This window comes from Podarcis vaucheri (genome assembly GCF_965113315.1).
Source record: "Podarcis vaucheri genome assembly, chromosome: 8".
Taxonomy (NCBI): domain Eukaryota; kingdom Metazoa; phylum Chordata; class Lepidosauria; order Squamata; family Lacertidae; genus Podarcis; species Podarcis vaucheri.
In genome coordinates, this window is record NC_138766.1 from 20,008,479 (window position 1) to 20,031,550 (window position 23,072).

A 23,072-nucleotide genomic window follows, 5' to 3' on the forward strand; every position below is an offset into this window, starting at 1 on the left:
AATCAGGTTTCATTGGTTTTCCTATGAGAAGCTCTGCTTCTGTTGTAGCAATCTTGCCTACTGTGTAAAGTGGCTTTCTATGTCCCAAACTTATCAGTAGTAATTCTGCACTTTTTTTTTGCTTCTCCCACAGCTCAATCTTCTTCACATTCAATGCAATTAATTTGAAATAATAAATCGTGTTATTTTTAAAAATCAAGTTTTTCTATTTTAAAAAATCATTAAAATGTTAAAGCAGCCTATAGAATAAATTCAGTAATGATCAATAGATTTTACTGGTAAAATAGATCATTGACAGAAACACTTGCGTCACTTTAAGGAGGGCCCCCATAGTTAACCGTAGTAAACATCCAAATGTCAAATTTTGGTTCGCTCTATTTCTCATTTTTCCAATTTGAAATTCTGTTTTCCACATTTCTGCAGTGCTTGCTTGCTTATTTATTTATTTATGAATGATCCTCATGAAAATTCTTCAGTATTGTTACATGCCACTCCTATCACAGATTAGTGCAAGATTCCTGGGGTACCAGGTGTACTTTAACCCAGAGTTTATGTTTCTTTTTTTTTACAATTAGGCACAATGGAGACTACAGTGGCTTTGTGGTATATGGTTTTATTTACACGAATATACAACCTGAAGCCTTCAGTGGAGGATGTTCAGTGCATCAACATTCTAAGAAAGCATTGCTTCCAAGAACAATGTCAGCATCTCTCTCCTGTACACTGCTTACTAACCCCCATTGCTTAACTGCAAACTGTCATGCTCTCCCTCTCAAACACTGGTATTATTTTCCAAACTAACCTCCCAGTTGAAGGAGAGAGGAAACCCACAGTTTTGCAAATGAGATTTGTTCTTCCCTTTGTTGTGCTAATGGATCATTACTCCAAAGGAAATTAGGCTGCCTACATTCATTTGAATCCATGTTGATTCCAGAGGATTACAGATTCAGGTTCAGCACACAAGATATGGTTTAATTATCCTTCACATGTGCTAATCCAAGGGAGCTATAAACTTCTCCTACCTGGGCAGTTATCTTTCCACAAGGCCTGCCATTGATGCTGAAATCCAGCATCGCCTGAGCTTTGCAAGTGCAGCTTTCTCTTGATGAAGTGCAGAGTGTTTGAGGACCAAAGTGTTTCGCAGGGAAACCAAAATGCTTGTTTACAAAGCTATAGTACTACCAACCTTACTGTATGCTTGTGAAACATGGACCACTGATAAACGCCATCTCCAAATCCTCGAAAGATTCCATCAACAGTGTCTCTGAAAAATTTTACACATCACTTGGGAAGACAGGTGAACTAATGCCAGTGTAGTGGAAGAAGCAAAGATCATCAGTGTTGAAGCAATAATTCTTCAACATCAAATTTGTTGGACCAGTCATGCTGTGCGGATGCCTGCTTATCAACTTCCAAAGCAACTACTCTATTCCAAACTTTAAAATGGAAAGTGAAATGCTGGTGGTCAACAAAAGAGGTTTAAGGACTCTCTCAATGCAAATTTAAAAATTATGTAATATAAACACTGACAACTGGGAAACACTGGCCCACGAGCACTCCAGTTGGAGAACAGCCTTTACCAAAGGTGTCATGGGCTTTGAAGATGCTTGAACTCAGGATGAAAGGGAGAAACGTGCTAAGAGGAAGGCACACTTGGCAAACCCTCACCGTGATCAACTCCTGCCTGGAAACCTATGTCCCCACTGTGGAAGGGTGTGTGGATCCAGAATTGACCTCCACAGTCACAGATTCACTGTTAAAACCGTGTTTTTGGAAGACAGTCTTACTAAGCTATGAGTGAGCACCAAAGAATAAGAGGTAAAGATAAAGGGACCCCTGACCATTAGGTCCAGTCGTGGCCAACACTGGGGTTGCGGTGCTCATCTCGCTTTATTGGCCGAGGGAGCTGGTGTACAGCTTCCGGGTCAGGTGGCCAGCATGACTAAGCCTCTTCTGGCGAACCAGAGCAGCGCACGGAAACACCATTTACCTTCCCACCGGAGCGGTACCTATTTATCTACTTGCACTTTGACGTGCTTTCGAACTGCTAGGTTGGCAGGAGCAGGGACTGAGCAACGGGAGCTCACCCTGTCGCAGGGATTCGAACTGCTGACCTTCTGATCGGCAAGTCCTAGGCTCTGTGGCTTAATCCACAGCACCAGTGGTTAAGCGGCTAATCCAAAGAAGAATTTAATGCACATATCTTAAGCCACAAGGGTCCTATATCCATTTTAACACATGGATTAAAAAGCCCAATCTTTACTAGCCTGGTCACCTTGCACCCCCACATTCATAATTGTATTTCAGTGCATATTTTTCCTTTAAAAACACATTTTGCAAGCAATTTCACCTAATATTGTGAATTTTTGTGTGGTATTTTAACTAATACATCTATTTTTATGCACACTAATCTAATATATGCATTTCGTAAACATCATTTGATTGGAGAACTGCATCGCAAAATTCAAATGAGTGCAAATTTCAAAGGATGGCTGTGTTTCGGTTCTCATATTGTTTCAGAAAGTGCAAATTTGATATATTCCCCTTTAATCACAAACTGAACCACTTTCTCCCCAGTCCCAAATCCTTCCCAAAGCACCCATTGCCAATCTGCTTGCAATAGTCTGAACAAAGTTTCAGCTCCTTATGAAAAGAACCATTGAGGCAGATGGAGGTGGGGGCGGAGATCCTCATCTTTCTCAAAGATGTAGCAGCTTTTCACAAGTGTTGCAACTAATTGCCAGAAATAATGAGATGCTACCTAGGAATACCAGATTATAGCACAATGCCTCCAATTAACTGATGAAGGCCAAGGTCACAATAACAACAGGAAGCAATTTCCAGCTAATTTCAGAAACATCCAAAAATATATTTGTAAATTTAGCCCCAAAGATGACTGGTTTGCATATAGACCTTCCAAATATGATGGCTTAATCATTGCTGCTCAGGGTGCGGTGGGAAGACATTGGTTAAGGGGATTTATTTCTTCCCAAGTTATAATAATAATTTATTATTTATACCTCACCCATCTAGCTGGGTTTCCCCAGAATATTAAAAACATGATAAAACTTCAAACATTAAAAACTTCCCTAAACAGGGCTGCTTTCAGATGTCTTATAAAGGTCAGCTAGTTGTTTGTTTCCTTGTCATCTGATTGGAGGGCATTCCACAGGGCGGGTACAACTACCGAGAAGACCCTCTCCCTGGTTCCCTGTAACCTCACTTCTAGCAGTGAGGGAACTGCCAAAAGGCCCTCAGAGCTGTACCTCAGTGTCCAGGCTGAATGATGGGGGTGGAGACATTCCTTCAGGTTAGTTAGGATAAACAGGGAATCAATAAGTTTTATATCAGCCTTTGAAAACACTCAAACTTGTCAGCAATTCAGAATCCTTCCACCACCAGAACTCCAGTGTTGGTTGACTAGTGAAAGAAATGTCTGGAAATCTCACAAGTTGTACTGATGAGGCTGTTGTGAAGTATGGTAAGCCTAGGACCATGGTCCATTTTCATCTGCCAATCTCCCTCACCAGCCCCCTAGCCTGTTATCAGTACAGTACATGTTCAGAGGAAGCAGCTACTTCAAAATTTCAAGGAACTCTCAGTGCTCTCCTCTTTTTACTTGAAAGAGACAGCAAATACAAACTCTCATGCTGCCTATGACCCCCTTAGGTAAAGGTAAAGGTACCCCTGCCCGTACAGGCCAGTCTTGACAGACTCTAGGGTTGTGCGCCCATCTCACTCAAGGTGCCAGCGCTGTCCGGAGACACTTCCGGGTCACGTGGCCAGCGTGACATCGCTGCTCTGGCGAGCCAGAGCTGCACACAGAAATGCCGTTTACCTTCCCGCTACTAAGCAGTCCCTATTTATCTACTTGCACTTTGAAGTGCTTTCGAACTGCTAGGTTGGCAGGCGCTGGGACCGAGCAACGGGAGAGCAGCCCACCGCGGGGATTCAAACCGCCAACCTTTTGGTCGGCAAGCCCTAGGCGCTGAGGCTTTTACCCACAGCGCCACCCGCGTCCCATGACCCCCTTAGATAGTCAATAAAACCCGGGTGAAAAGATGGCATTGGCGGGACAGTGGGGTTGATGCCAGTGTTGGGCCTAGACAATGGACAAGCCAACCCACTGGGCCCTGTCAGGTTTGGGGACACAAATCTGCTCTTCACACTTTGGTTGCAATCATGTGAATGTTTACTCATAGGTAAAGATCACTAAATACCCATACTCAAATGATTCATGTGCTTATGTATCAAGGTAAGCCAGGGGAAATAGAACTGAAACTGATGCCATATTGCACATTCATTGATGAATGTCAAATGTCAACATGAAAGCACCAGCCTGCCAGTATAAAGTGTATCTGTTTGCGGAACTGCTTTTCCCCGTGTCCAAAAACTGTTGGAAATTCATGGACTATCTGTGCACCTCTAGGAAGAGGTAAACCCAGAAAACTCTGAAGAAAACAAGGGGCAGGTTTCTTAAATGCTTATATTTGCAAAACTCACAAACAATCAATTTACGAAATGTATAACTTTTAAATTCATTTAAATCAATTACATTTTGCAGAAGTTGTCTCCAGTTCAGTGAACACCAAGCTGAGCTGAGCTGAGCTAAGCACTAAAAATATAGCACTAAGTTCATACTATTAACCTAGAGAAGGGGAGGGGGAGCAAGTGCTTAAAAAGCAAAATACGCTTCTTATTCTCAAACATTACACAAAAATAAGAAACAACAATTGCATTGGGACGTATCTTAAGATTAGTGTTGTACAGGAAGACTACACAGAATTTGCTACTGGCTTCTCCGTGGGTCAGGAGTTAGTAGCCTAGGCTGAAAGCGGGAGCTCCCCCCTCAGCTCACAACATCTACAACCATGGGTTATTCTTCTGATTTAGAACTTATGTGATCAGCCTGCACCTATCGCTTTGCACACAGGATTTCATGCCAAATCAATCTTCTGCACAAATCTACATATCCATGCCACAGCACAAATACACATCACTGCTCAAACCCAGCATTTCCAGATAGGGCTGGGGGAAAAGACTCCTTGGACTCAGCTACATTGGCAAAGAAAAGGCGCTTTATATGCATTGTTTATGCATTCTAACATTGTGACACCAGATGGAGCTGTGGAGCTCTGTTTTTGCCAACCCAATTTCTCATACAAAGTTTACAACGCGTTTATCTGAAGCATTTCTTTGATGTGTCTAGCTCCAGCACTTGCATGAAACCATACAGAGTTGCCAGTGTGGTGTAGTGGTTAAGAGCGGTAGATTCATAATCTGGGGAACTGGGTTCGCGTCTCCGCTCCTCCACATGCAGCTGCTGGGTGACCTTGGGCTAGTCACACTTCTCTGAAGTCTCTCAGTCCCACTCACCTCACAGAGTGTTTGTTGTGGGGGAGGAAGGGAAAGGAGAATGTTAGCCGCTTTGAGACTCCTTAGGGTAGTGATAAAGCGGGATATCAAATCCAAACTCTTCTTGCTGCAGTTCAGTGTAAACAATAATGAGCTGGACAGACACAATGCAAGGCAGCTTGCATATGTTCCCCCATATTTTACATCTAGGAAATGTCAAGGAAAATATATATGACATGTTTAAATTACCCAGAGCATCCATGGTGGATAATGTTGAGCAATTCTATTACTAATAGCAAACCTAATTCTTACATTGCTAAAACGATACCATCTATGGGGGCAGAAGGAAAGTTTGGGGAACCCCAAGGGTTGCAGAAGTAACCAAAAATTTTAGTGGGAAGGAGGGAACAGGCCAATGAATTGACTAGCCAATGGATAGAGGAGAAAGCTAGACTTGTTTAAAGCAAAGTGTGCTACCTTGATATTTCAAATAAAGCCAAAAAGATTGCAGAGTGCATCCAGTTTAATCAATCTGAGGAAATAATTTAGCAGCACATGTACAAAGAATGAAAATTCAGCTACCTTGAAACTTGCAGGCTTAGAATATGTTCACATTAGTGACTTAAAATTCAGCAAGGTCATTTCCCCTAGCTGTGTTTCAAACTGCATGTGCATGGTGCTTACATGAGAGAGGAGAATAGGATGTCTTCACCCCACAAACATGGCCTTTTTGCCACCCCCCCAAAAAACCCCTCCTATTCATGAAGTCACCTGCACATGTGCGAGGACTGTCTCAAATGTCCCCATTCAATTTTCTAGTTGGGTTGAAGTTGGCTTGAGGGAGGAAAAACACATTAAAAAGAAGCATATGTCAATAAACAACTGAATCAATACAGATTGTGACTAACGTCATGAATATGGCTTCAAAAAACTAGCAGTGAGAGCACACTACATATGCAACACACAGTAGTGTGGTGGAATCCTTAGGATAAAAATAGTTTCTGTGATTGCTTTTTTCCATAGAAAAATTTCCCTTCCCCTTCTTCCTTATGTTGAGGAACATTTCCCACAACCTAGGAACACTGCCCTGAAGCAAATATAACTTCTGCTGGGATTGCATTCTGAGGAGAAAAGGCCAAACTACCAGTGAGCTCTCTCTCTCTCTCTCTATATATATATATATATATATTCACTATGCAGTTTTACATGAGCCTGGACAATCTATCTTATTCTTATCTCAAGCGCTTGCAAAACAAATAAGCTAATCCATCCAGTATTTCACCTGCCACAGAAGAGGGAAAGCAGCGATGCATTTCTAAAATGGGATAGTACCTGCGGCTGATGGGAAAGCATCAAGAGTCCCGAGTGCTGCTGCCGTATAAATCTCTTTCCATGGCATTTTCAAGTGTACGATTTGTCATCGGATACATTTAATGAAATCCACAGAACACACAGCAGCTCATTTGTTAAGTGTTAATATCAGATAAGATGTTTCATCCACCAAAATAGCCGGTAATGCAGGGCGGCATAGGAAATTCAAAACTATAAGAAACACAACTGAAATCCCTTCCTGCAATGCCCTTAATGTTGTGGTGAGGCATTAGGAAAAGACTTTTTAGGGGTGGGGGAGAAACGTAATAGAGACAAAAGCATTGAGCCTGTATTAATGCATTTCCTTGGTTCTAAAGCTCCATGGAATTTAATACATTATCCATATTTAACAAATGAAACACAAATATACTATTAATTAACACAGATTTTCTAGGTAGTATATATTTAACCCAATGGTGAGCTCCCATTGCTCGGTCCCTGCTCCTGCCAACCTAGCAGTTCAAAAGCACATCAAAGTGCAAGTAGATAAATAGGTACCACTCCAGCGGGAAGGTAAACGGTGTTCCTGTGCGCCTCTCTGGTTCGCCAGAAGCGGCTTAGTCATGCTGGCCACATGACCCGGAAGCTGTACGCCATCTCCCTCTGCCAGTAAAATGAGATGAGCGCCGCAACCCCAGAGTCATCCGCAACTGGACCTAATTCGTGACTGGACCTAATGGTCAGGGGTCCCTTTACCTTTACCTTGCCAATATTGTAGCTAGCAAAACTTTTTTCAATTTCATGGGGTTCAGCAGTCATTTACAACTCCAAGAGTGCAATATCACTTTTGACCACATTTTAAGTAACCCAGATGGAGGTTGAGCTGTAATTCTGGCATGTTATCAATGTGATCTAGGTCAGCTTTCCCCAACTTTCTGCCTATCTGATGTTTTGAAGTACAATTCCTATCCATGTTGGCTGGGACTGATGACAGTTGTAGTCTAAAATATCTGGAGGACACCAGCTGATCTAGGTGATCAAAATGATATATTACTACTATCGTGTTGAGCCACAATCATCCATTGGTGTCACCCCATTACCCTGCCCATGCTCTCAGCTGATACCATCTTTGGAGGGGAACCTGCATTCTGAAGTGGTACAATCCAAGGAAGTCTGTTGCATGTGATTTTTCTGAACAGGGATGATCTATGCATGGCCCATGGGTGTGGGCTTCAACCTAGGACATGGTGATGGTCTTAGGAGCTTTCTGCATCCTTCCAGCCCAATATGCTTTGAATATATATATTTAAAGGATCAGAAAGTCAGCAATATGGCAACCTAACTTTCAACCAGTATTTGTAGTTTGGAGAAAATTGCAGAAAGATAGATTTTCTTTTTTAAAATGAGGGATTTTCTGGAGGTTGCAGACTCTCCCAAAAGTGGCAACAGTAAATTTTCAAGTTTCAGAGTATCTGAACTTCTCTACATAGTAGCTCCAAAGGTCATTCTGAACCAAGGCTACTTTCCAGGTATAGTGCATTATGCTTCACCTGGGTGCTGCTTATCTCTGCTTTGAGAGGCACTTCTACTTGAAGAGTGAGCAGGTGTTCTGTGGACATTTTATACACATTTTGCATTTTTAGTACATAAAGCATATGCTAATAACCTTAACATATGCCTGCAAAGATCTTTTGCTCCTGAAAGGGACAGCTCATGCACACAGAGTGAAATTTTGATGAAGACAATTTTTTTTAAAAAACAAAACCCTCTGCTACAATCACAAAGTTACAATTTTAAAGCCACTTTTATTATTATACCATGAAGTGCAGTTTAATACAACTAGGATGCAACTTATGTGGAGCATGCCTTTTGAGCATGGAGGTTATAAGAGGAAAGAATACTTAATTTTGATTGGCCAGCGGGGCTACACTGGCCGTGGCCCTGCCCAGTGCCAGTGACGCAGCCAGGACAGCACAAGGGGGGAGTCAACTCCCCACCTCCACGCCAGATCACTGCAGGGGCCTGGATACCTGGCCGCAACACTGCCCACCGGAAAAGCTGAATGCACTTTGAGGACTTGCCCAGCACTGGTAATAAGCTTTCTTTAATAAATCTTATCCCCTGAAATGGATAAAATGGAGCAGCAATTTTGATGTGTTATCCCCAGAGCAGTGGGAATTCTAAATGAGGACAACCACCCAAAGTAGGAACAGCTGAGTCCAATTTAATGAACAACCAGCAGCAGCTTGTGGAAGGAGGCAGTATTCTGGTGGCAGTGTGCTCATTAGGGCAAGGCAGCAGCAAAGGAGGGGGTTGTTCTGGATCGGTGGTTGGTAGTACTGCACAGGTGTGCACACACCTGGTGGGGAGGGGCATCTGTCAGGGACTGGACTGAAGAGGAGGAAGAATGGCGGAGGTCCCCTGTAGAGAAGAGGGGAGGGCAGAGAAGAGAAGAGAAGAGAAGAGAAGAGAAGAGAAGAGACGAGAAGAGACGAGAAGAGACGAGAAGAGAAGAGAAGAGAAGAGAAGAGAAGAGGAGAGAAGAGAAGAGAAGAGGAAGGCAGTCTCAAATTACAGCAGAGCATTGAGGAAGATAACAGCTCAGAGACAGGTGAACAGCAGAGTTATGAGGTGTTAGGAGAAGGAGGAAGGGCGGCAGAGCAGCTAGCTGACACATCAGTGGACAGCATAACCGACCCCCCTTCTCCCAAAATGTGGCATTCATTATGTGTGCAAGAACAAAGGGCACATAGGCAGTTGACCACGGACAGACACTGTTGAGGCAGGTGTCGTTGCTAAAAGGGAAGGGGAAGGGGTTCAATGCGAGCAACACCATCACTGAGGGATGACTGGATTCTTTGTCTTTCACCGTGATACTGAAATAAATCATATGTAAAAACTTTCTTGTTTCCTCCCTGCTTCTTGGTTTCATTGGGGGAGGAAGAGAATTCCTCACGCCTGACAGCACCACTGTCAACTCACAGCTCTGCAACCTCACCGTATCCTGATAAGTGCAGTGCTGCTACCACTGGGAAATCTCTGCATGCCCTCCCCCTCAAAAGAACATATGAGGTGGAAAAACAATTGCTGTATTGTACCCCTCCAGTCAACATGTATGGGGAATAACACAGAATCACAGAATTGTAGGGTTGGAAGGAAACACAAGGGTCATCTAGTACAACCCCCTGTGATGCAGGAATCTTAGCTAAAGCATCCATGACAGATGGCCATCTAACCTCTGCTTAAAAGCCTCCAAGGAAGGAGAGTCCACCACCTCCCGAGGGAGACCGTTTCACTGCCGAACAGCTCTTACTGTCAGAAAGTTCTTCCTGATGTTTAGTCGGAATCTCCTTTCTTGTAAGCCATTGGTTTGAGTCCTACCCTCCAGAGCAGGAGAAAACATGACTGAGTGCTTCTCTAAAATTGGGGCGGGGGCTAATGAACACCTCCCTGCATACAGAAAACCAGATATCAAATGAAATAATTATAGCTCAGAGTAGGAGTTCAGTAATCAAAACCCTATGCATTGTTCATGAAAGGAAGGTTGAATGATACACAAAGTTTCAATGTAAGTAGCCGCCTTGCCGTAGAAAGGTGGGCAACTGGTTCCCCGTATTCACTAGGAGGAAAGAGACACACCTTCAAAAACAGTGATTCCCTAGATCTACAATGAGGCCTGTTGATGGGACCTGCTCATGGGCAAGGCACAGAAGCACCAAAGAGCCACATAAACAAGGAAGGAGCTCTTTGTCACACAGAGAAGGATTTGGGCTGAGTGGTCAGATCAGGGATGTCAACCTGGATCAAATATTTGTGGCAGGTAAACCCCGCCCCACATAACCAACCACAAAATGTGGCACATGTACACCATTTGAATGGCAATGCCAATCAACTTTGGGGGTGGGGAGTCTGGCTCCCTCAAATATTTAATTGGGGGGGGGCAAAGGGAACTCATCTCCTAGGAGATAGTTCCAATGGTCCAGATGAAAAAAGGCCTTCTGCACCTTTAATAATGGTGTCAAAGAGGGAATTTCAGCAGATTCAGTGGTACCTCTGGTTAAGAACTAAATTCGTTCTGGAGGTCCGTTCTTAACCTGAAACTGTTCTTAACCTGAAGCACCACTTTAGCTAATGGGGACTGCCGCTGCACCATCACCGCATGATTTCTGTTCTCATCCTGAAGCAAAGTTCTTAACCTGAGTTACTATTTCTGGGTTATCGGAGTCTGTAACCTGAAGCGTATGTAACCTGAAGCATATGTAACCCGAGGTACCACTGTATTGCTTTCACAACAAGCTACACTTGTATCTGCAAGAACCAGCTGCATGACAACAGCTCACTTATCTCTACCTCCTTCCTCACACCCAGGCTTTCCCTTAATGTTCTAAGTTTTGTTCATGGAAGACTCCTCTCCCCAACATGGGGAAACCACCTGATCCCCAATGTTCAGCCTCAGATGTTATTTTTACCAACTCATTTCCTATTTTCTATGAACAAGGCCTCTCATATATTATGGCTGAAACTGGTAAATACATGGCTGTCACCAAGATCAGCCAACATGCCATTATAGTGCGCTCGCTCTCTCTCTCTCTCTCTCTCTCTCTCTCTCTCACACACACACAGTATGAACCAATATCTACTGGGACTTATCACAGGCTGTGACATTGAGATGTTTTGTACTTTCCCACCCCTAGTCATCAACAGCTGAAGATGTGGATCAGGAGGGAAGAAAATGCAAAACATACTGGCACACTGTATGTTTTACTGGACATCAGGGAAGCAGATTCATGGTGGTAGTTTTCAGCCCTTGGCAACACAAAGAAACCAGCTCTGGTGTCAGTAAAAAAAAAAAAAAAAGCTAAGCCTGGTTATTTCAGTTATATGAAATGACAGACAGAGTGATTTCCCCCCCCCCCCCACAGCGCATTGTTAGCAACGTGTCTCCTATTCATCTGCAGGGTGCCTGTGCACATTTAATTAGCTTCCCAGTTCGTGAGATATGGGTCATCAACACCAGTAATATCAAGGAACACAGCATGAGCAGGAGACCTAAATCTCTGAAGCACATGTATGAATAAGAAAGGAGAGATAAAGCAAGGCAAAGTATTTCTGTTGAACAAGGAAAAGACGACAAGAACGTCTCCTGATAGATGGTGAGAGGTAAATCCAGAATTCCCAGCCGGGGCAGGAGTCACACGGATGAAGAAAAGGCCACCAACTCCCTGTCCACATAATGAACCTCCTAGAAAGCACCTCTAATAATGATGATTATGATGACCCTAAATACTACAAAAAGATATGCCCATCCAGCTCAGCTGTTTCCAACAGCAATCAACCAGCTACTTCCAAAGAGTCATTTCCTCCTTTGATGCCTGTGCCCCAGAAAATGGAATTCAGAAGTAGACTGCACCTGTACAAGGAGGCTCCATTTATTTGCTGTTGACCCCATTTCCACATATCCATCTAATTTCCCCCTTTAAAATCCACCTAAGCTTGTGGCCGTTGCCGCAGCCTGTAGCAGTAGATTTCTGCATCGTCTCCCATATTATGGAGATTTTTATTGTGCATTGAGATTTACTTTCTGCATAAAAAATTATCGACGGAAATCAAAGGGAAACACTTTATTGGTGTTTTGTGTCTACATGTTTGGCATTCCCTCCACACATGCTAGTATGCTACAGTCAAGTTTCATTCTCCACACCTATAGATTGAACTGCTAGGTATCTGGGAGAGGAGGTTGATGCATGGAGTATTCTAAATCTAGCCATTCACTTCAACATTTTTAGCCATCCCAAAATATATGCAAATATCAAAAACCAGGAAGGTCAATGATTTATCCTAGGTAGGTGCTCAAATAGTGTTTGCCTGCCACTGTTGCCAGAATTATTTGAGAATAACAGGCCTTCTCAAGTGCAACACCTTTTCCACCTGTGTGTTGCGCATGGCAATTCCAGGTTACTGCGGGCATTACTATTTTTACCCACATGGTAGCAGTTCCTACTGTAGTAGTCCTGTAACAAATAAGATCCTGAGTGGTAGATGGATGTTTGAAAAGGCCTTCTTGGTAGTCCCTGCACAGGAGAAAGTATGTGGCCTTTTCAGTGGTGGCTCCTTGGATATAGAACTACAATAATAATAATAATAATAATAATAATAATAATAATAATAATAATAATAATTTATTATTTGTACCCCGCCCATCTGGCTGGGTTTCCCCAGCCACTCTGGGCGGCTTCCATAGAAACCAAAATACAGTAAAATATCACAGATTAAGATGTCTTCTAAATGTCAGGTAGTTATTTATCGCTTTGACATCTGATGGGAGGGCGTTCCACAGAGCGGGCTCCACTACCGAGAAGGCCCTCTGCCTGGTTCCCTGTAGCTTTGCTTCTCGCAATGAGGGAACCGCCAGAAGGCCCTCGGCGCTGGACCTCAGCATCCGGGCAGAACTAAGCATCCGGGCAGAACTAAGGAACTTCAGGCTTTATCTCTTTATAGTTTTAGGTGGCTGGTTAAGGCACACCCTTTTTGGTGGGCTTTTGGAACAGGAGACATATGACTAGACAAATTGATTAGTTGCTGCTGCCGTTATTAGTAATACAGTGGTGCCCCGCAAGACGAATGCCTCGCAAGACGGAAAACCCGCTAGACGAAAGGGTTTTCCGTTTTGGAGCTGCTTCGCAAGACGATTTTCCCTATGGGCTTGCTTTGCAAGACGAAAACGTCTTGCAAGTGTTCCGATTTTTTTTCGCTCCCCCCCTTTTTCTAAGCCGCTAAGCCGCTAATAGCCTTTTAGCCACTAATCCGCTAAGCCTTTAATAGCCGCTAAACCGCTAATAGCGCTAATCTGCTAAGCCGCTAATAGGGTTGCTTCGCAAGACGAAAAAACTGCTAGACGAAGAGACTCGCGGAACGGATTAATTTCGTCTTGCGAGGCACCACTGTAGCTGCTTAATAATTTGTTATGAGTTGTTTTATTATAAGCATAGCATTTTTCAAACAGATTTCTTGCTATCTTACTGGATTTTGTTGCAAACTACCTTGTAGCTTGTGTAGAGGGTGGTATATACAGGGTGAGTCTTTTAAAAGAGGCCCCGTGGATACAGTGTACACATGTTCTACCGGGCCTCTTTTAAAAGACTCACCCTGTATGAATCATCTAAGAAAGAGGGTGTATGTTGTTTTTCACTCTCCTGCTTCTTTTCTGTAAAGAGGAGAGTTGTGTTTGTTTATTAAATAGTCCATCTATCCACTGGAAAAAAGGGGAACTGTTCAAGGTGACCTACAGTGACATACAGCAAGTTTTTTTTTAAAAAAAAACGAACAACAAATAAGCCCCACAATATACCATTTAATAAATACAAAACTAAAACAAATAAAAACACAATAAAAATCACAGTTGCATATCCCCTCTTTTCATGGCAGCCACATGCAGAGCTCAAAAGTATGATTGAGGAAGCTTCCTCCCCTTTCTGCCTTCCAGTTGTGGAGTGGCATTGAAAAGGGGTGGAATATTGTAGGGTGCGGAAATAAAGAGAACAGAGAGGTGACCATTTCAATTATTTAAACTAGGTTAGATGTGAAGAGAAGCCGGTACACCTGGGGTCTCTACTGGTAGGTAAGATGGCGCCACTGTGCTGCTCCAAACCATGGATAAAATGGATGGTGGTGTAGCTGTGAGAGAAAAGAGATGGGATGCAAGAAGTGAAAGCCCATAGCTCAATGACGGAGCACATGCTTTCACTGGGACGGGGAAAGAAATTCAGCTTGGTTCAGATTTAAAGGCAAATCTACTTAATCTACACTTTCCAAATCAATACATAAACCGAAATACAGTCATCCTTTGTACTTCTCTGAATTTTGCAATCCCAAGTCATTCCAAGCCAAGCAGTGTGTACAAAAATACATATACCAGGGCTAAGCATCTATAAAAATCCACAACGAGAGAAAATTAATCTACAAAAAGGCATTAATTTTCTGCAAAAATTTGCATCTTGGGCAAAAATGTGTATACCGGGAGAAATTTGCACTGAAATGCAGATGCAATTTCATGAGGACTTTTTATTTGTTTTTCTTTTAGGCACCCTGGCTTGGAAATATGGAGAGCTGAATTTAAGACTGCAAAAATGGCAAATGGAGAGAAACCCAAACTGACAGATTCACTCATCTCTAGTCAATTCAAGTCAGCCGTGTCAGCTATGACTGATGGGAATTGTAGTCCAAAACTTCAGGAGGCCAGCAAGCTGGTAAGATCTGTTGTCTATCCCATGTTTAGGTGATTGTACGCAGAACTATAGAGTAAAGGCACAAAAAGAAGTTTGGATGAGCCCTAAGACCTAACAGAATCTTTCATTGCTGCCTGGTCAAAGAAGCAGAGCAACTCCTAAAACCAAAGCAAGGTCAGCTTCAGATTCTGTCAGGCTAAACATCCACAGACATTGGTAGCCTGGGACTGGTAGCTGGATGACAAACATTACAGCTTGATATGTGGACAACAATGCAAAGCTTCCAGCATTTTGCTGTTTGTTGGGGTTTGGTTTTTAGAAGTTGACGAATGAGAGGCTGACTAGCCAGGGGTAACTGACTTTCCAACAGTAACAAGTTTCCTCCATGTTTGTGGTTAGTGTTACAGATGGATGGAGAATGCTTAGTTTTCAGTTCATTCCCAGCAGAAATATAGCTAGAAGAATAGATGTGTGGACAACCATTTTCTCCTGACGTTTGGCCATGGAATGCATAAGCCTGCATTCATGCACCCCAAGCAAGTCAGCCAAAATGTCATTCTCACTGTCAAAATCACAGACAGGAAGGCAAGTTTTTTGCATATCAAAATCCCTTTTAAACTTCCATTCTCTCTTTCCTCCTGGGCATGGTATTTGCAGACAGCAAAGGGACTTTTCCTTCGCTTACTCCACTGTTGTCTAAAGACCCTAGCAAAAGCAAGCTTTCACAATATTAATTTGGTAGCTAGCTTAAGGTGAGACACAATCTATTTATGTGTTTTAGGTTCTCTTCAGCTGTGCTGTAACCTGCAATGTGCAGAGACCTCTGCTGCTCACCACCAAAATGGTGTAGTAAATAAATATGACTTTTTCTGGAATTGCAGTGAGAAGAGAGACAGAGACAGATGCTTTGCACTTTATAGAGTATTTAAATGAGCTGTTGAGAGGTCAGAATCAGGGCAGCTATAAATGTCCTACTCATTTATCTCTAATGGGTAAAACAACATTTAGGTATGTACCATACTGTCAGCAGCCATCAATCTGCTCTTAAGCATGTCTCCCTTAAGTGACTGAAGTAAGGGCATATTCTCACACAACCAATTCTCTACCATTGCAAGATCGCTTTTGTAATCAATCACCTCACAATGAAAATAATGTGAAGCACAGCGACTTTGGTCCAATGTAACATTAAAAATGGCATCTGTCAAAGGAAATCACAACTGCCACTCGATAGTGTCCAGTAATGAATTTTGTAGCTTTATAGTAAAACATAAATGGGGAACCTGAGGACATCAAACTGTTGTCAGTCTGGAACTCCCACCAGCCCTAGCCAATATAGCCAATGGGATGGAAGTTGTGGTCCAGGAATATCTTGAAGGCCACAGGTGTTACATCACTGCAATAAACATTACCATACAGATGGAGAAAATAACACGTGTGAAGATGGAAGTATTCTCCCTAAGATGTGGCTAAGTCTAAGAACACGTAAAGACTGAATAACTAGCATCCCTGGACCATCCCAAATTCTCAGTTGACAATTTATCAGAATGATATATTATCACATAATCATGGCAGATGTAAAAGGACAAGCTAAGGGTGCAATTCAAAGAAGGCTATTTTTAGCTTTTGACTTTCCTTTTTTGATATTTACATATTTTTTTCACATTGACAGTATACAACTACCCTGTGCAACACCCCCCATTGGCTCTGCACTTGGCATCATTGTCTCCTCCTATCCCTCAATGTACAGTGTGCATACCTGAAGGAGCATCTCCACCCCCATTGGTCAGCCAAGACACTGAGGTCCAGCTCCGAGGGCATTCTGGCAGTTCCCTCACTGTAAGAAGCAAAGTTACAGGGAACCAGGCAGAGGGCCTTCTCAGTAGTGGTGCCCACCCTGTGGAACGCCCGCCCATCAGATGTCAAGGAAACAAACAACTACCTGACTATTAGAAGACACCTGAAGGCAACCCAGTTCAGGGAAGTTTTTAATGTTTGAAATTTTATTGTATTTTCAATATTTTGTTGGGAGCCACTCAGAAAATCTCCACTGGACAAGATTGAGAGGATGTGATGGAGGTGAAGAAAAAATATTTCTTCACCACCAGTTCCATCTTTTGCATTAATTATTATGGTCTTATTATCCCAGAATGTGCTATACTTGTTGCATGGTTATTGTTAAGCAGTTTTGGTTCTATTTATAGGTGAGGAGATAACCATTTCCACTTGCAGAGTGTAAGAAAACCAGCCACATGGTTTTCTTTTGACCATATGGCCTCATCTGATGAATGTAAACAAATGTTCATATTCCAGTTACTTAGAAACTGCATTTTGAGCTGAATTCCAATTTTTGTAGGTTTTAATATACCACCCTATCCCACCTGAACATATTCCAGTCCCATCAGGTATCTTCTGACCCAAGGATTTTACTATTATTATTTGTCTTTGTTTTCTGTAGCTAAATTTTGCCTGCCCGATTAGTTTTTGAAAGAACACTTTAAACCTTTAAAAGAACTCATTTCCCCCTGTAATCTTTCAACAGTAATTCAAGTGGTTACTCTTCTCTCAGACTATTCCCTTTGGAGCACTGCATTATAAAACTCTGTTTTAAAACTGGCTGGCTGCAGCATTAGCAAATAAAAAATGTTAAGGATTTACGTGTAGTGCTCATGTAACAGTAGAAAAATAGTACACAGGTGGCATGGAAAGATGCATTTCAATTTTTCAATTTCTAAAAAATACTGGAATAGGAAATAGAAATAACTTGGACATATTTTTACACCTGAGGTAGAAACCATATATCAAGAACTTGAAGATTTAAAACTGAAAAATGCTATAATTATGACAGTTAATTTGTCACGCATAGATTTCATTTAATGATATCATCATATATTGTAGAAGGAGAGACAATTACTGAAAAATAATTAGGAGAAAACAGGGGTTGGAAACTTCTGGACCACCAGAGGTTGGTGGAATCTAGCCCCATCAAGCCTGACATCTAGAGGGCTTTGGATTCCTCTTCATTGACATACAGGGTAAAAGAAACCAAATTCCTGAAGGCGGGCTCTATTCATAGCATAATAGGTAGATAAATAGATAACACTGGGGAACAATTTTTTACTTTTTGAATGTTGTCTGGATTTCTACAACTGATTTAGGGTATTTTTGCACTGCTGAATCAGGGAATGGCATCCGTTTCTCTCCATCAGGTCAGGTTTACTGTAAACTGATTGGTGGGCATTGATAAAGGTAAGTACACGTAAATTGCATGTTGCTTCACCATTTTTCAAACTTCAGGGCTTGAACTTCCGTTTTTGGGAACTCCTGGAATGCTCAGCGGCAGGGAGGTCTCTCTTCAGAGTCCAACAGTAGTCAACCATCATGACTGCGTCCCAGCGACCCTGATACCTGGTCTCCATCTCTTTCATGTCCTGATGGAATCTCTCCCTCTGCTCATCACTCATTGAACCCAGGTTCTCAGGAAACCAGTCCATATGTGAAAATACGTAGTGCATCTTGATGCTCATGTTGCAGCCCAGGTTTCTGAAAGCAGTCAGCATGTTGTTGTCAAGTTCTGCGTAGTTTCTGGCCTTATTGTTGCCAAGAAAGTTCTTCACTACCAGAACAAATGCCTTCCACGCTTCCAGTTCCACTTTGTTCATTGAGTTTCTGACCTCTGGATCTCTGATGAGCTGATGGATCTGAGGACCGTCAAAGATGCTAGCTTTCAACTTCTCCATGGTCAATCCTGGAAAAGCCTGGCACAAGTAAGTGAAGCAGTCACCATCCTTGTCCAGAGCCTTGGTGAACTGCTTGATTAAGCCGAGCTTGATGTGCAGCGGTGGGAAGAGTATTCTGTCTCTGTCCACCAGAGGGTCGTTGATGACGTTCCTTTCTTTGCAAGGCACCAGTTCCTCCCGCACAGGCCATTCCTTCTTCGTGTAATGCTGAGCACGGTCCCTACTATCCCACATGCACAGAAAACATGGGTAATTGGTGAAGTCAGACTGTTGTCCCAACAAAAAGCTCACCATCTTCAGGTCAACAAAAATAAACCACTTATGCTGATCATAACCAATTTTCTCCAGCACATACTTCACCGCTTCATAGTTCTCCTTCAGTGTAGTCGAGTGAACCAGGGGTATAGAGGCAAACTGGTTGCCGTTGTGTAGCAGAACACATTTCAGTGATCGCTTGCTGCTGTCGGTGAACAGTCTCCAATCTTTGGGTTCGTACTGTGGCACTCCAAGCTTGAGCAGAAGCTGCACAATATCTGCACAGTACACCAAGTCCTTCTCTTCCGAGAAAAAACGGAGGTACTCTTGATGCCTGTTGCGGAAGAAGCTGATGCGAGCACTGTCAGAGAGGAGGTTTTTTTCCTTCAATCTGGATGCCAACAATTTGGCAGAGTCCTTTGACGAGCTGAGGTCGCGAACTATATCATTCAACTCCTTTTGGAAAAATGGATGTGGAGCATCATCTTCAAGAACCACTTCTTCTTCTTCATGTCCTTCAACACTGGAGACATCTTCATCACTAATGTCAGGAAGTTCTCTGAAGATAGGCACTGGAATTTCATCACAATGAGCTACAGGACGACGTGCTGATTGAAGATCAGGATACTTGAGGCTACTCCGGTTCTTTCTGTTGATCCCAGCCGCACCAATTTATGGAAGATTTCAAGGTTTTATGACTTTAAACTGATCCCTTTTCGACATAATCACCCAGAACTATCAGACCTGAATACTTCTTGTCATTAAAATAATCATTTCCAATTAAAAAAAATATATTCGACATGGCATTTTACCCCCACCAACTTCTTCTAAAATGCTCCACACAAGCATACATGTGAACAAAAACGTTAAAAAAAGACATGTGGCCATAGCTCAAAAACTTGACCTGATTGAGCAAAACCAATGTGATTTTTGGATTCAGTGCATCAGATTCGTCCTAAATCAACTGAAAAAACGCAGACAGCAAATTTGTTGTTGACCAGTGATTTATTACGGTCAAAGACGAGCTCGCATAACACAATAAAAACAGTGTTCATAAAGATAAGATATACAATCAGAGCAGATTGCAGCAATAGCTCATAAGTTAAAATTGAAATATATACATACACCTGTACAACTGAGATTTGGGCTACCATAAAAATTGACCCTGAGGCACCCCAAAGGGCGACTTCAGCATTTCCCTAGTAAGCTATTTTATTCTAGAAGATGATCTGTACCTACAAATCTGGGCGCAGAATCTGGCTACCAGCCAGGTCGTCTTGTGATCTTTGCCTAAGAGGAGAGAATTTAGTTTAAACTTATCTGAAAGATGGGTGAGCCTCTTCAGCAAAGGATCAATGGTGTCTCTACGAATCTCAACATAAAAAGGACATCTAAAAAATATATGTTCAGGGCTTCCTATTTCCCCTAATGGGCAGGTGCAAAGTCTCTGTGCGTATGGGACTCTTCTGTAGGAGCCTTCCAGAACCGGTGAGGACAAGGCCGAGCTTCTAGCATAATAGAAGAAGAAGAGAAGAAGAGTTTGGATTTGATACCCCGCTTTATCAGTACCGTAAGGAGTCTCAAAGCGGCTAACATTCTCCTTTCCCTTCCTCCCCCACAACAAACACTCTGTGAGGTGAGTGGGGCTGAGAGACTTCAGAGAAGTGTGACTGGCCCAAGGTCACCCAGCAGCTGCATGTGGAGGAGTAGAGACAGGAACCCGGTTCCCCAGATTGCAAGACTACCACTCTGAACCACTATACCACACTGGCTCTCAATAGGTATATAATAGGTATGAATAGCACCATTTGGAATTGACACAATATAGTACAGCTTCCACAATAAGTATGTTTGTCTCATAAGAGACTTCATGGAGACAGAGAAGTGCAAAAATGGGGTTAGTGTGGGGCAGTGTACTGATTATTTGGCCAATTATATATAGATTTCTTTGAATCTCTGCTACATGAAATTCCTGGGCAAGTGGTATCTGCCAGACTGGTGTGACTCATGGACTCTTGCTTAACTTCAGGAGATGAAATTTTTCTTTTGTTCAGCAGTGTCCTCATGTAGTTTAGATTGTATGACTGGAAATTTATGGACACGTAATCTTCTTAGGCTGTAGAATAACCACAGTTATCTTTTATTCAGTGCTTCTTTGAAGGATTGAATGCTTCACATACACCATTTCAAGAATCAACATTTCTGCAGAGTTGGCCAGTATTATTCTCCTATTGATAGTGGCTTGCACACCACTACCGACTGAATTAACAACTGGGGTAAAATGTAAACCACTCTAAAGGTACAATACTATGTCAGATTCAGAATGAACTCTCATTGACTTACTTCCTGCTAAGTGTCTATAGCAGGGAGGGAAACTGGACCTGGCCAGTGGTCCAGATTTGTATCTCTCCCATCCTCATGGATCGAGCTGCCCATCTGTCAATCACCTGAAGTCACAATGATGTCAGGTGACCCATTTTTTGCCCATGTGCTTTGAAATCAAATCATGTGGGCAAAAGCACTGCATTTCACAAGCCCCAATAATAAGTTTATACTTGGTGCTTTGCAACCCCCAGTGACCAGCTGATTGACAATGTCTGCAAAACCCTTTCTTGCTCAGCCATAACTTTAGTTCCAATTCCACAGTTCTGTGATTCTATAATCGTATAAGACAAGACACCTGGTGTTGGGAAGATGGGAAGAGCTTGGTCAAAATGGCCTTGTAGGACAATGGCAGGTCGTCAGGTCTAAATAATCCCTCAGGCTAAATGTCCCCCAGTGCTCTTGTATAGGATCACAGTGGCTTACCACACCACACAACCTCTACATTCCATCTTTTTTTATTAGCACCCTTTTAAATGTGATTTTGTATTTTAAAGTTATATTCATAAAATTGTATTCAACTGAGAGAAAGAGGCAAGACAAACAATACAGGAACCCCCCTCCCTCAATTATCAGGATTAACATAATTATGTCATATGCACATTTTTATGTTAATAAGGTCGAACATGTGCTGACCAGGCCAGTGTAATTCCTCAAAAGCTCTGGACCTTTTTTTATTTTGATACTTTTTTTTTTTTGGTCCAGCAGTAAGAGAGAATACCAAGTATCCACAGATCATGTCAAAGTTTACTACTTCTGGCAGGAAGACAGAGAATTACATCAGTAATTGTAACACAGGTCATGTACAATTATAGCAAGCAGATTTATTCTGTACAGCCATTGAGGCTATGTGCATCAATTAGTAATTGAATTTCAGGCTTATAATGGCCATAACATAATGATGCAAATGAGTAATATTCACAGAATCAGCAAATTTCTTGAGAAACGGGCTTCAGGAAAATGGAAGGCTTTTCCCATTTTTCAGTGTAATATCTCTTTATCGCATTATTATCAACAACAACAACTTAATTTTTATACCGCCCTTCCAGCTGGAAGCTCAGGGCAGTTTACAACATTAAAATACATACAGAGTAAGACATTCCATTAAAAACAATGTGAAAATTTCTGCACAAAACAAAGCCAGCTTTAGAAACTACAATACCATTATAACTGTGTGGTCTGTTCTTTTATCTTTGAACTGCCTGAATAAACATGCATGACCACAAACATACTTCCACTGGAAGAGAATTCCACAAAAGGATTGCTGTTACTGAGAAGGCTTCATCCACTACAATCTGCATGGTCTCACCCAGATAATTGTATTGGGGACTACTGCTTGGCCCCAGCACACTTGTGCCATGAAGTTCTGAAGGGTTTCTTCTTGTTCCCTGTGCTGTTTAAACATCCCCATGAAAGTGGTGGGAGTTGTCATCCAGGGATTTAGACAACATGCAGAAAACATTCAGCTCTAGCTCTCCACTTCACCTGAATCAGGAGAGGTTGACCAGTGTTTGTAATGTGCTGGATGGTGGCCAATAAATTGAAGCCGAGTCCTAAAAACTTATAGGTGCCATGGTCAGAATGCTCATGGGCCTAGAAACTAGGTGGATTAGGTTGTTCTGGATGTCCTTGAAGGATCATACACATAGCTTGAGACTTCTTGATTCCAAGCTCTAGCCACTCAGTAACCCACGATTTGATAACTTCACATTTGGACTACTTCAACCAATCCTGTGTGGAGCTAACCTTGAAGACAATGCAGAAGCTCAAGTTGGTGCAGAATGAGACTGACGAGCTACTAAAACAG

At 42.4% G+C, this 23,072-nt stretch overlaps 1 protein-coding gene and 1 long non-coding RNA gene across 3 annotated transcripts in view; one reads left to right on the forward strand and one right to left on the reverse strand.

The window, feature by feature from the left end:
* CDH12 (cadherin 12) overlaps positions 1 to 23,072 on the reverse strand; it is a 666,500-nt gene that overhangs the window by 478,463 nt on the left and 164,965 nt on the right. The window lies entirely within an intron of this gene.
* LOC309538826 overlaps positions 1 to 23,072 on the forward strand; it is an 87,909-nt gene that overhangs the window by 10,527 nt on the left and 54,310 nt on the right. The window contains exon 2 of the long non-coding RNA XR_014222358.1: positions 14,747 to 14,912. This is a non-coding gene — a long non-coding RNA (uncharacterized lncRNA). The remainder of the gene's footprint in view (positions 1 to 14,746; positions 14,913 to 23,072) is intronic.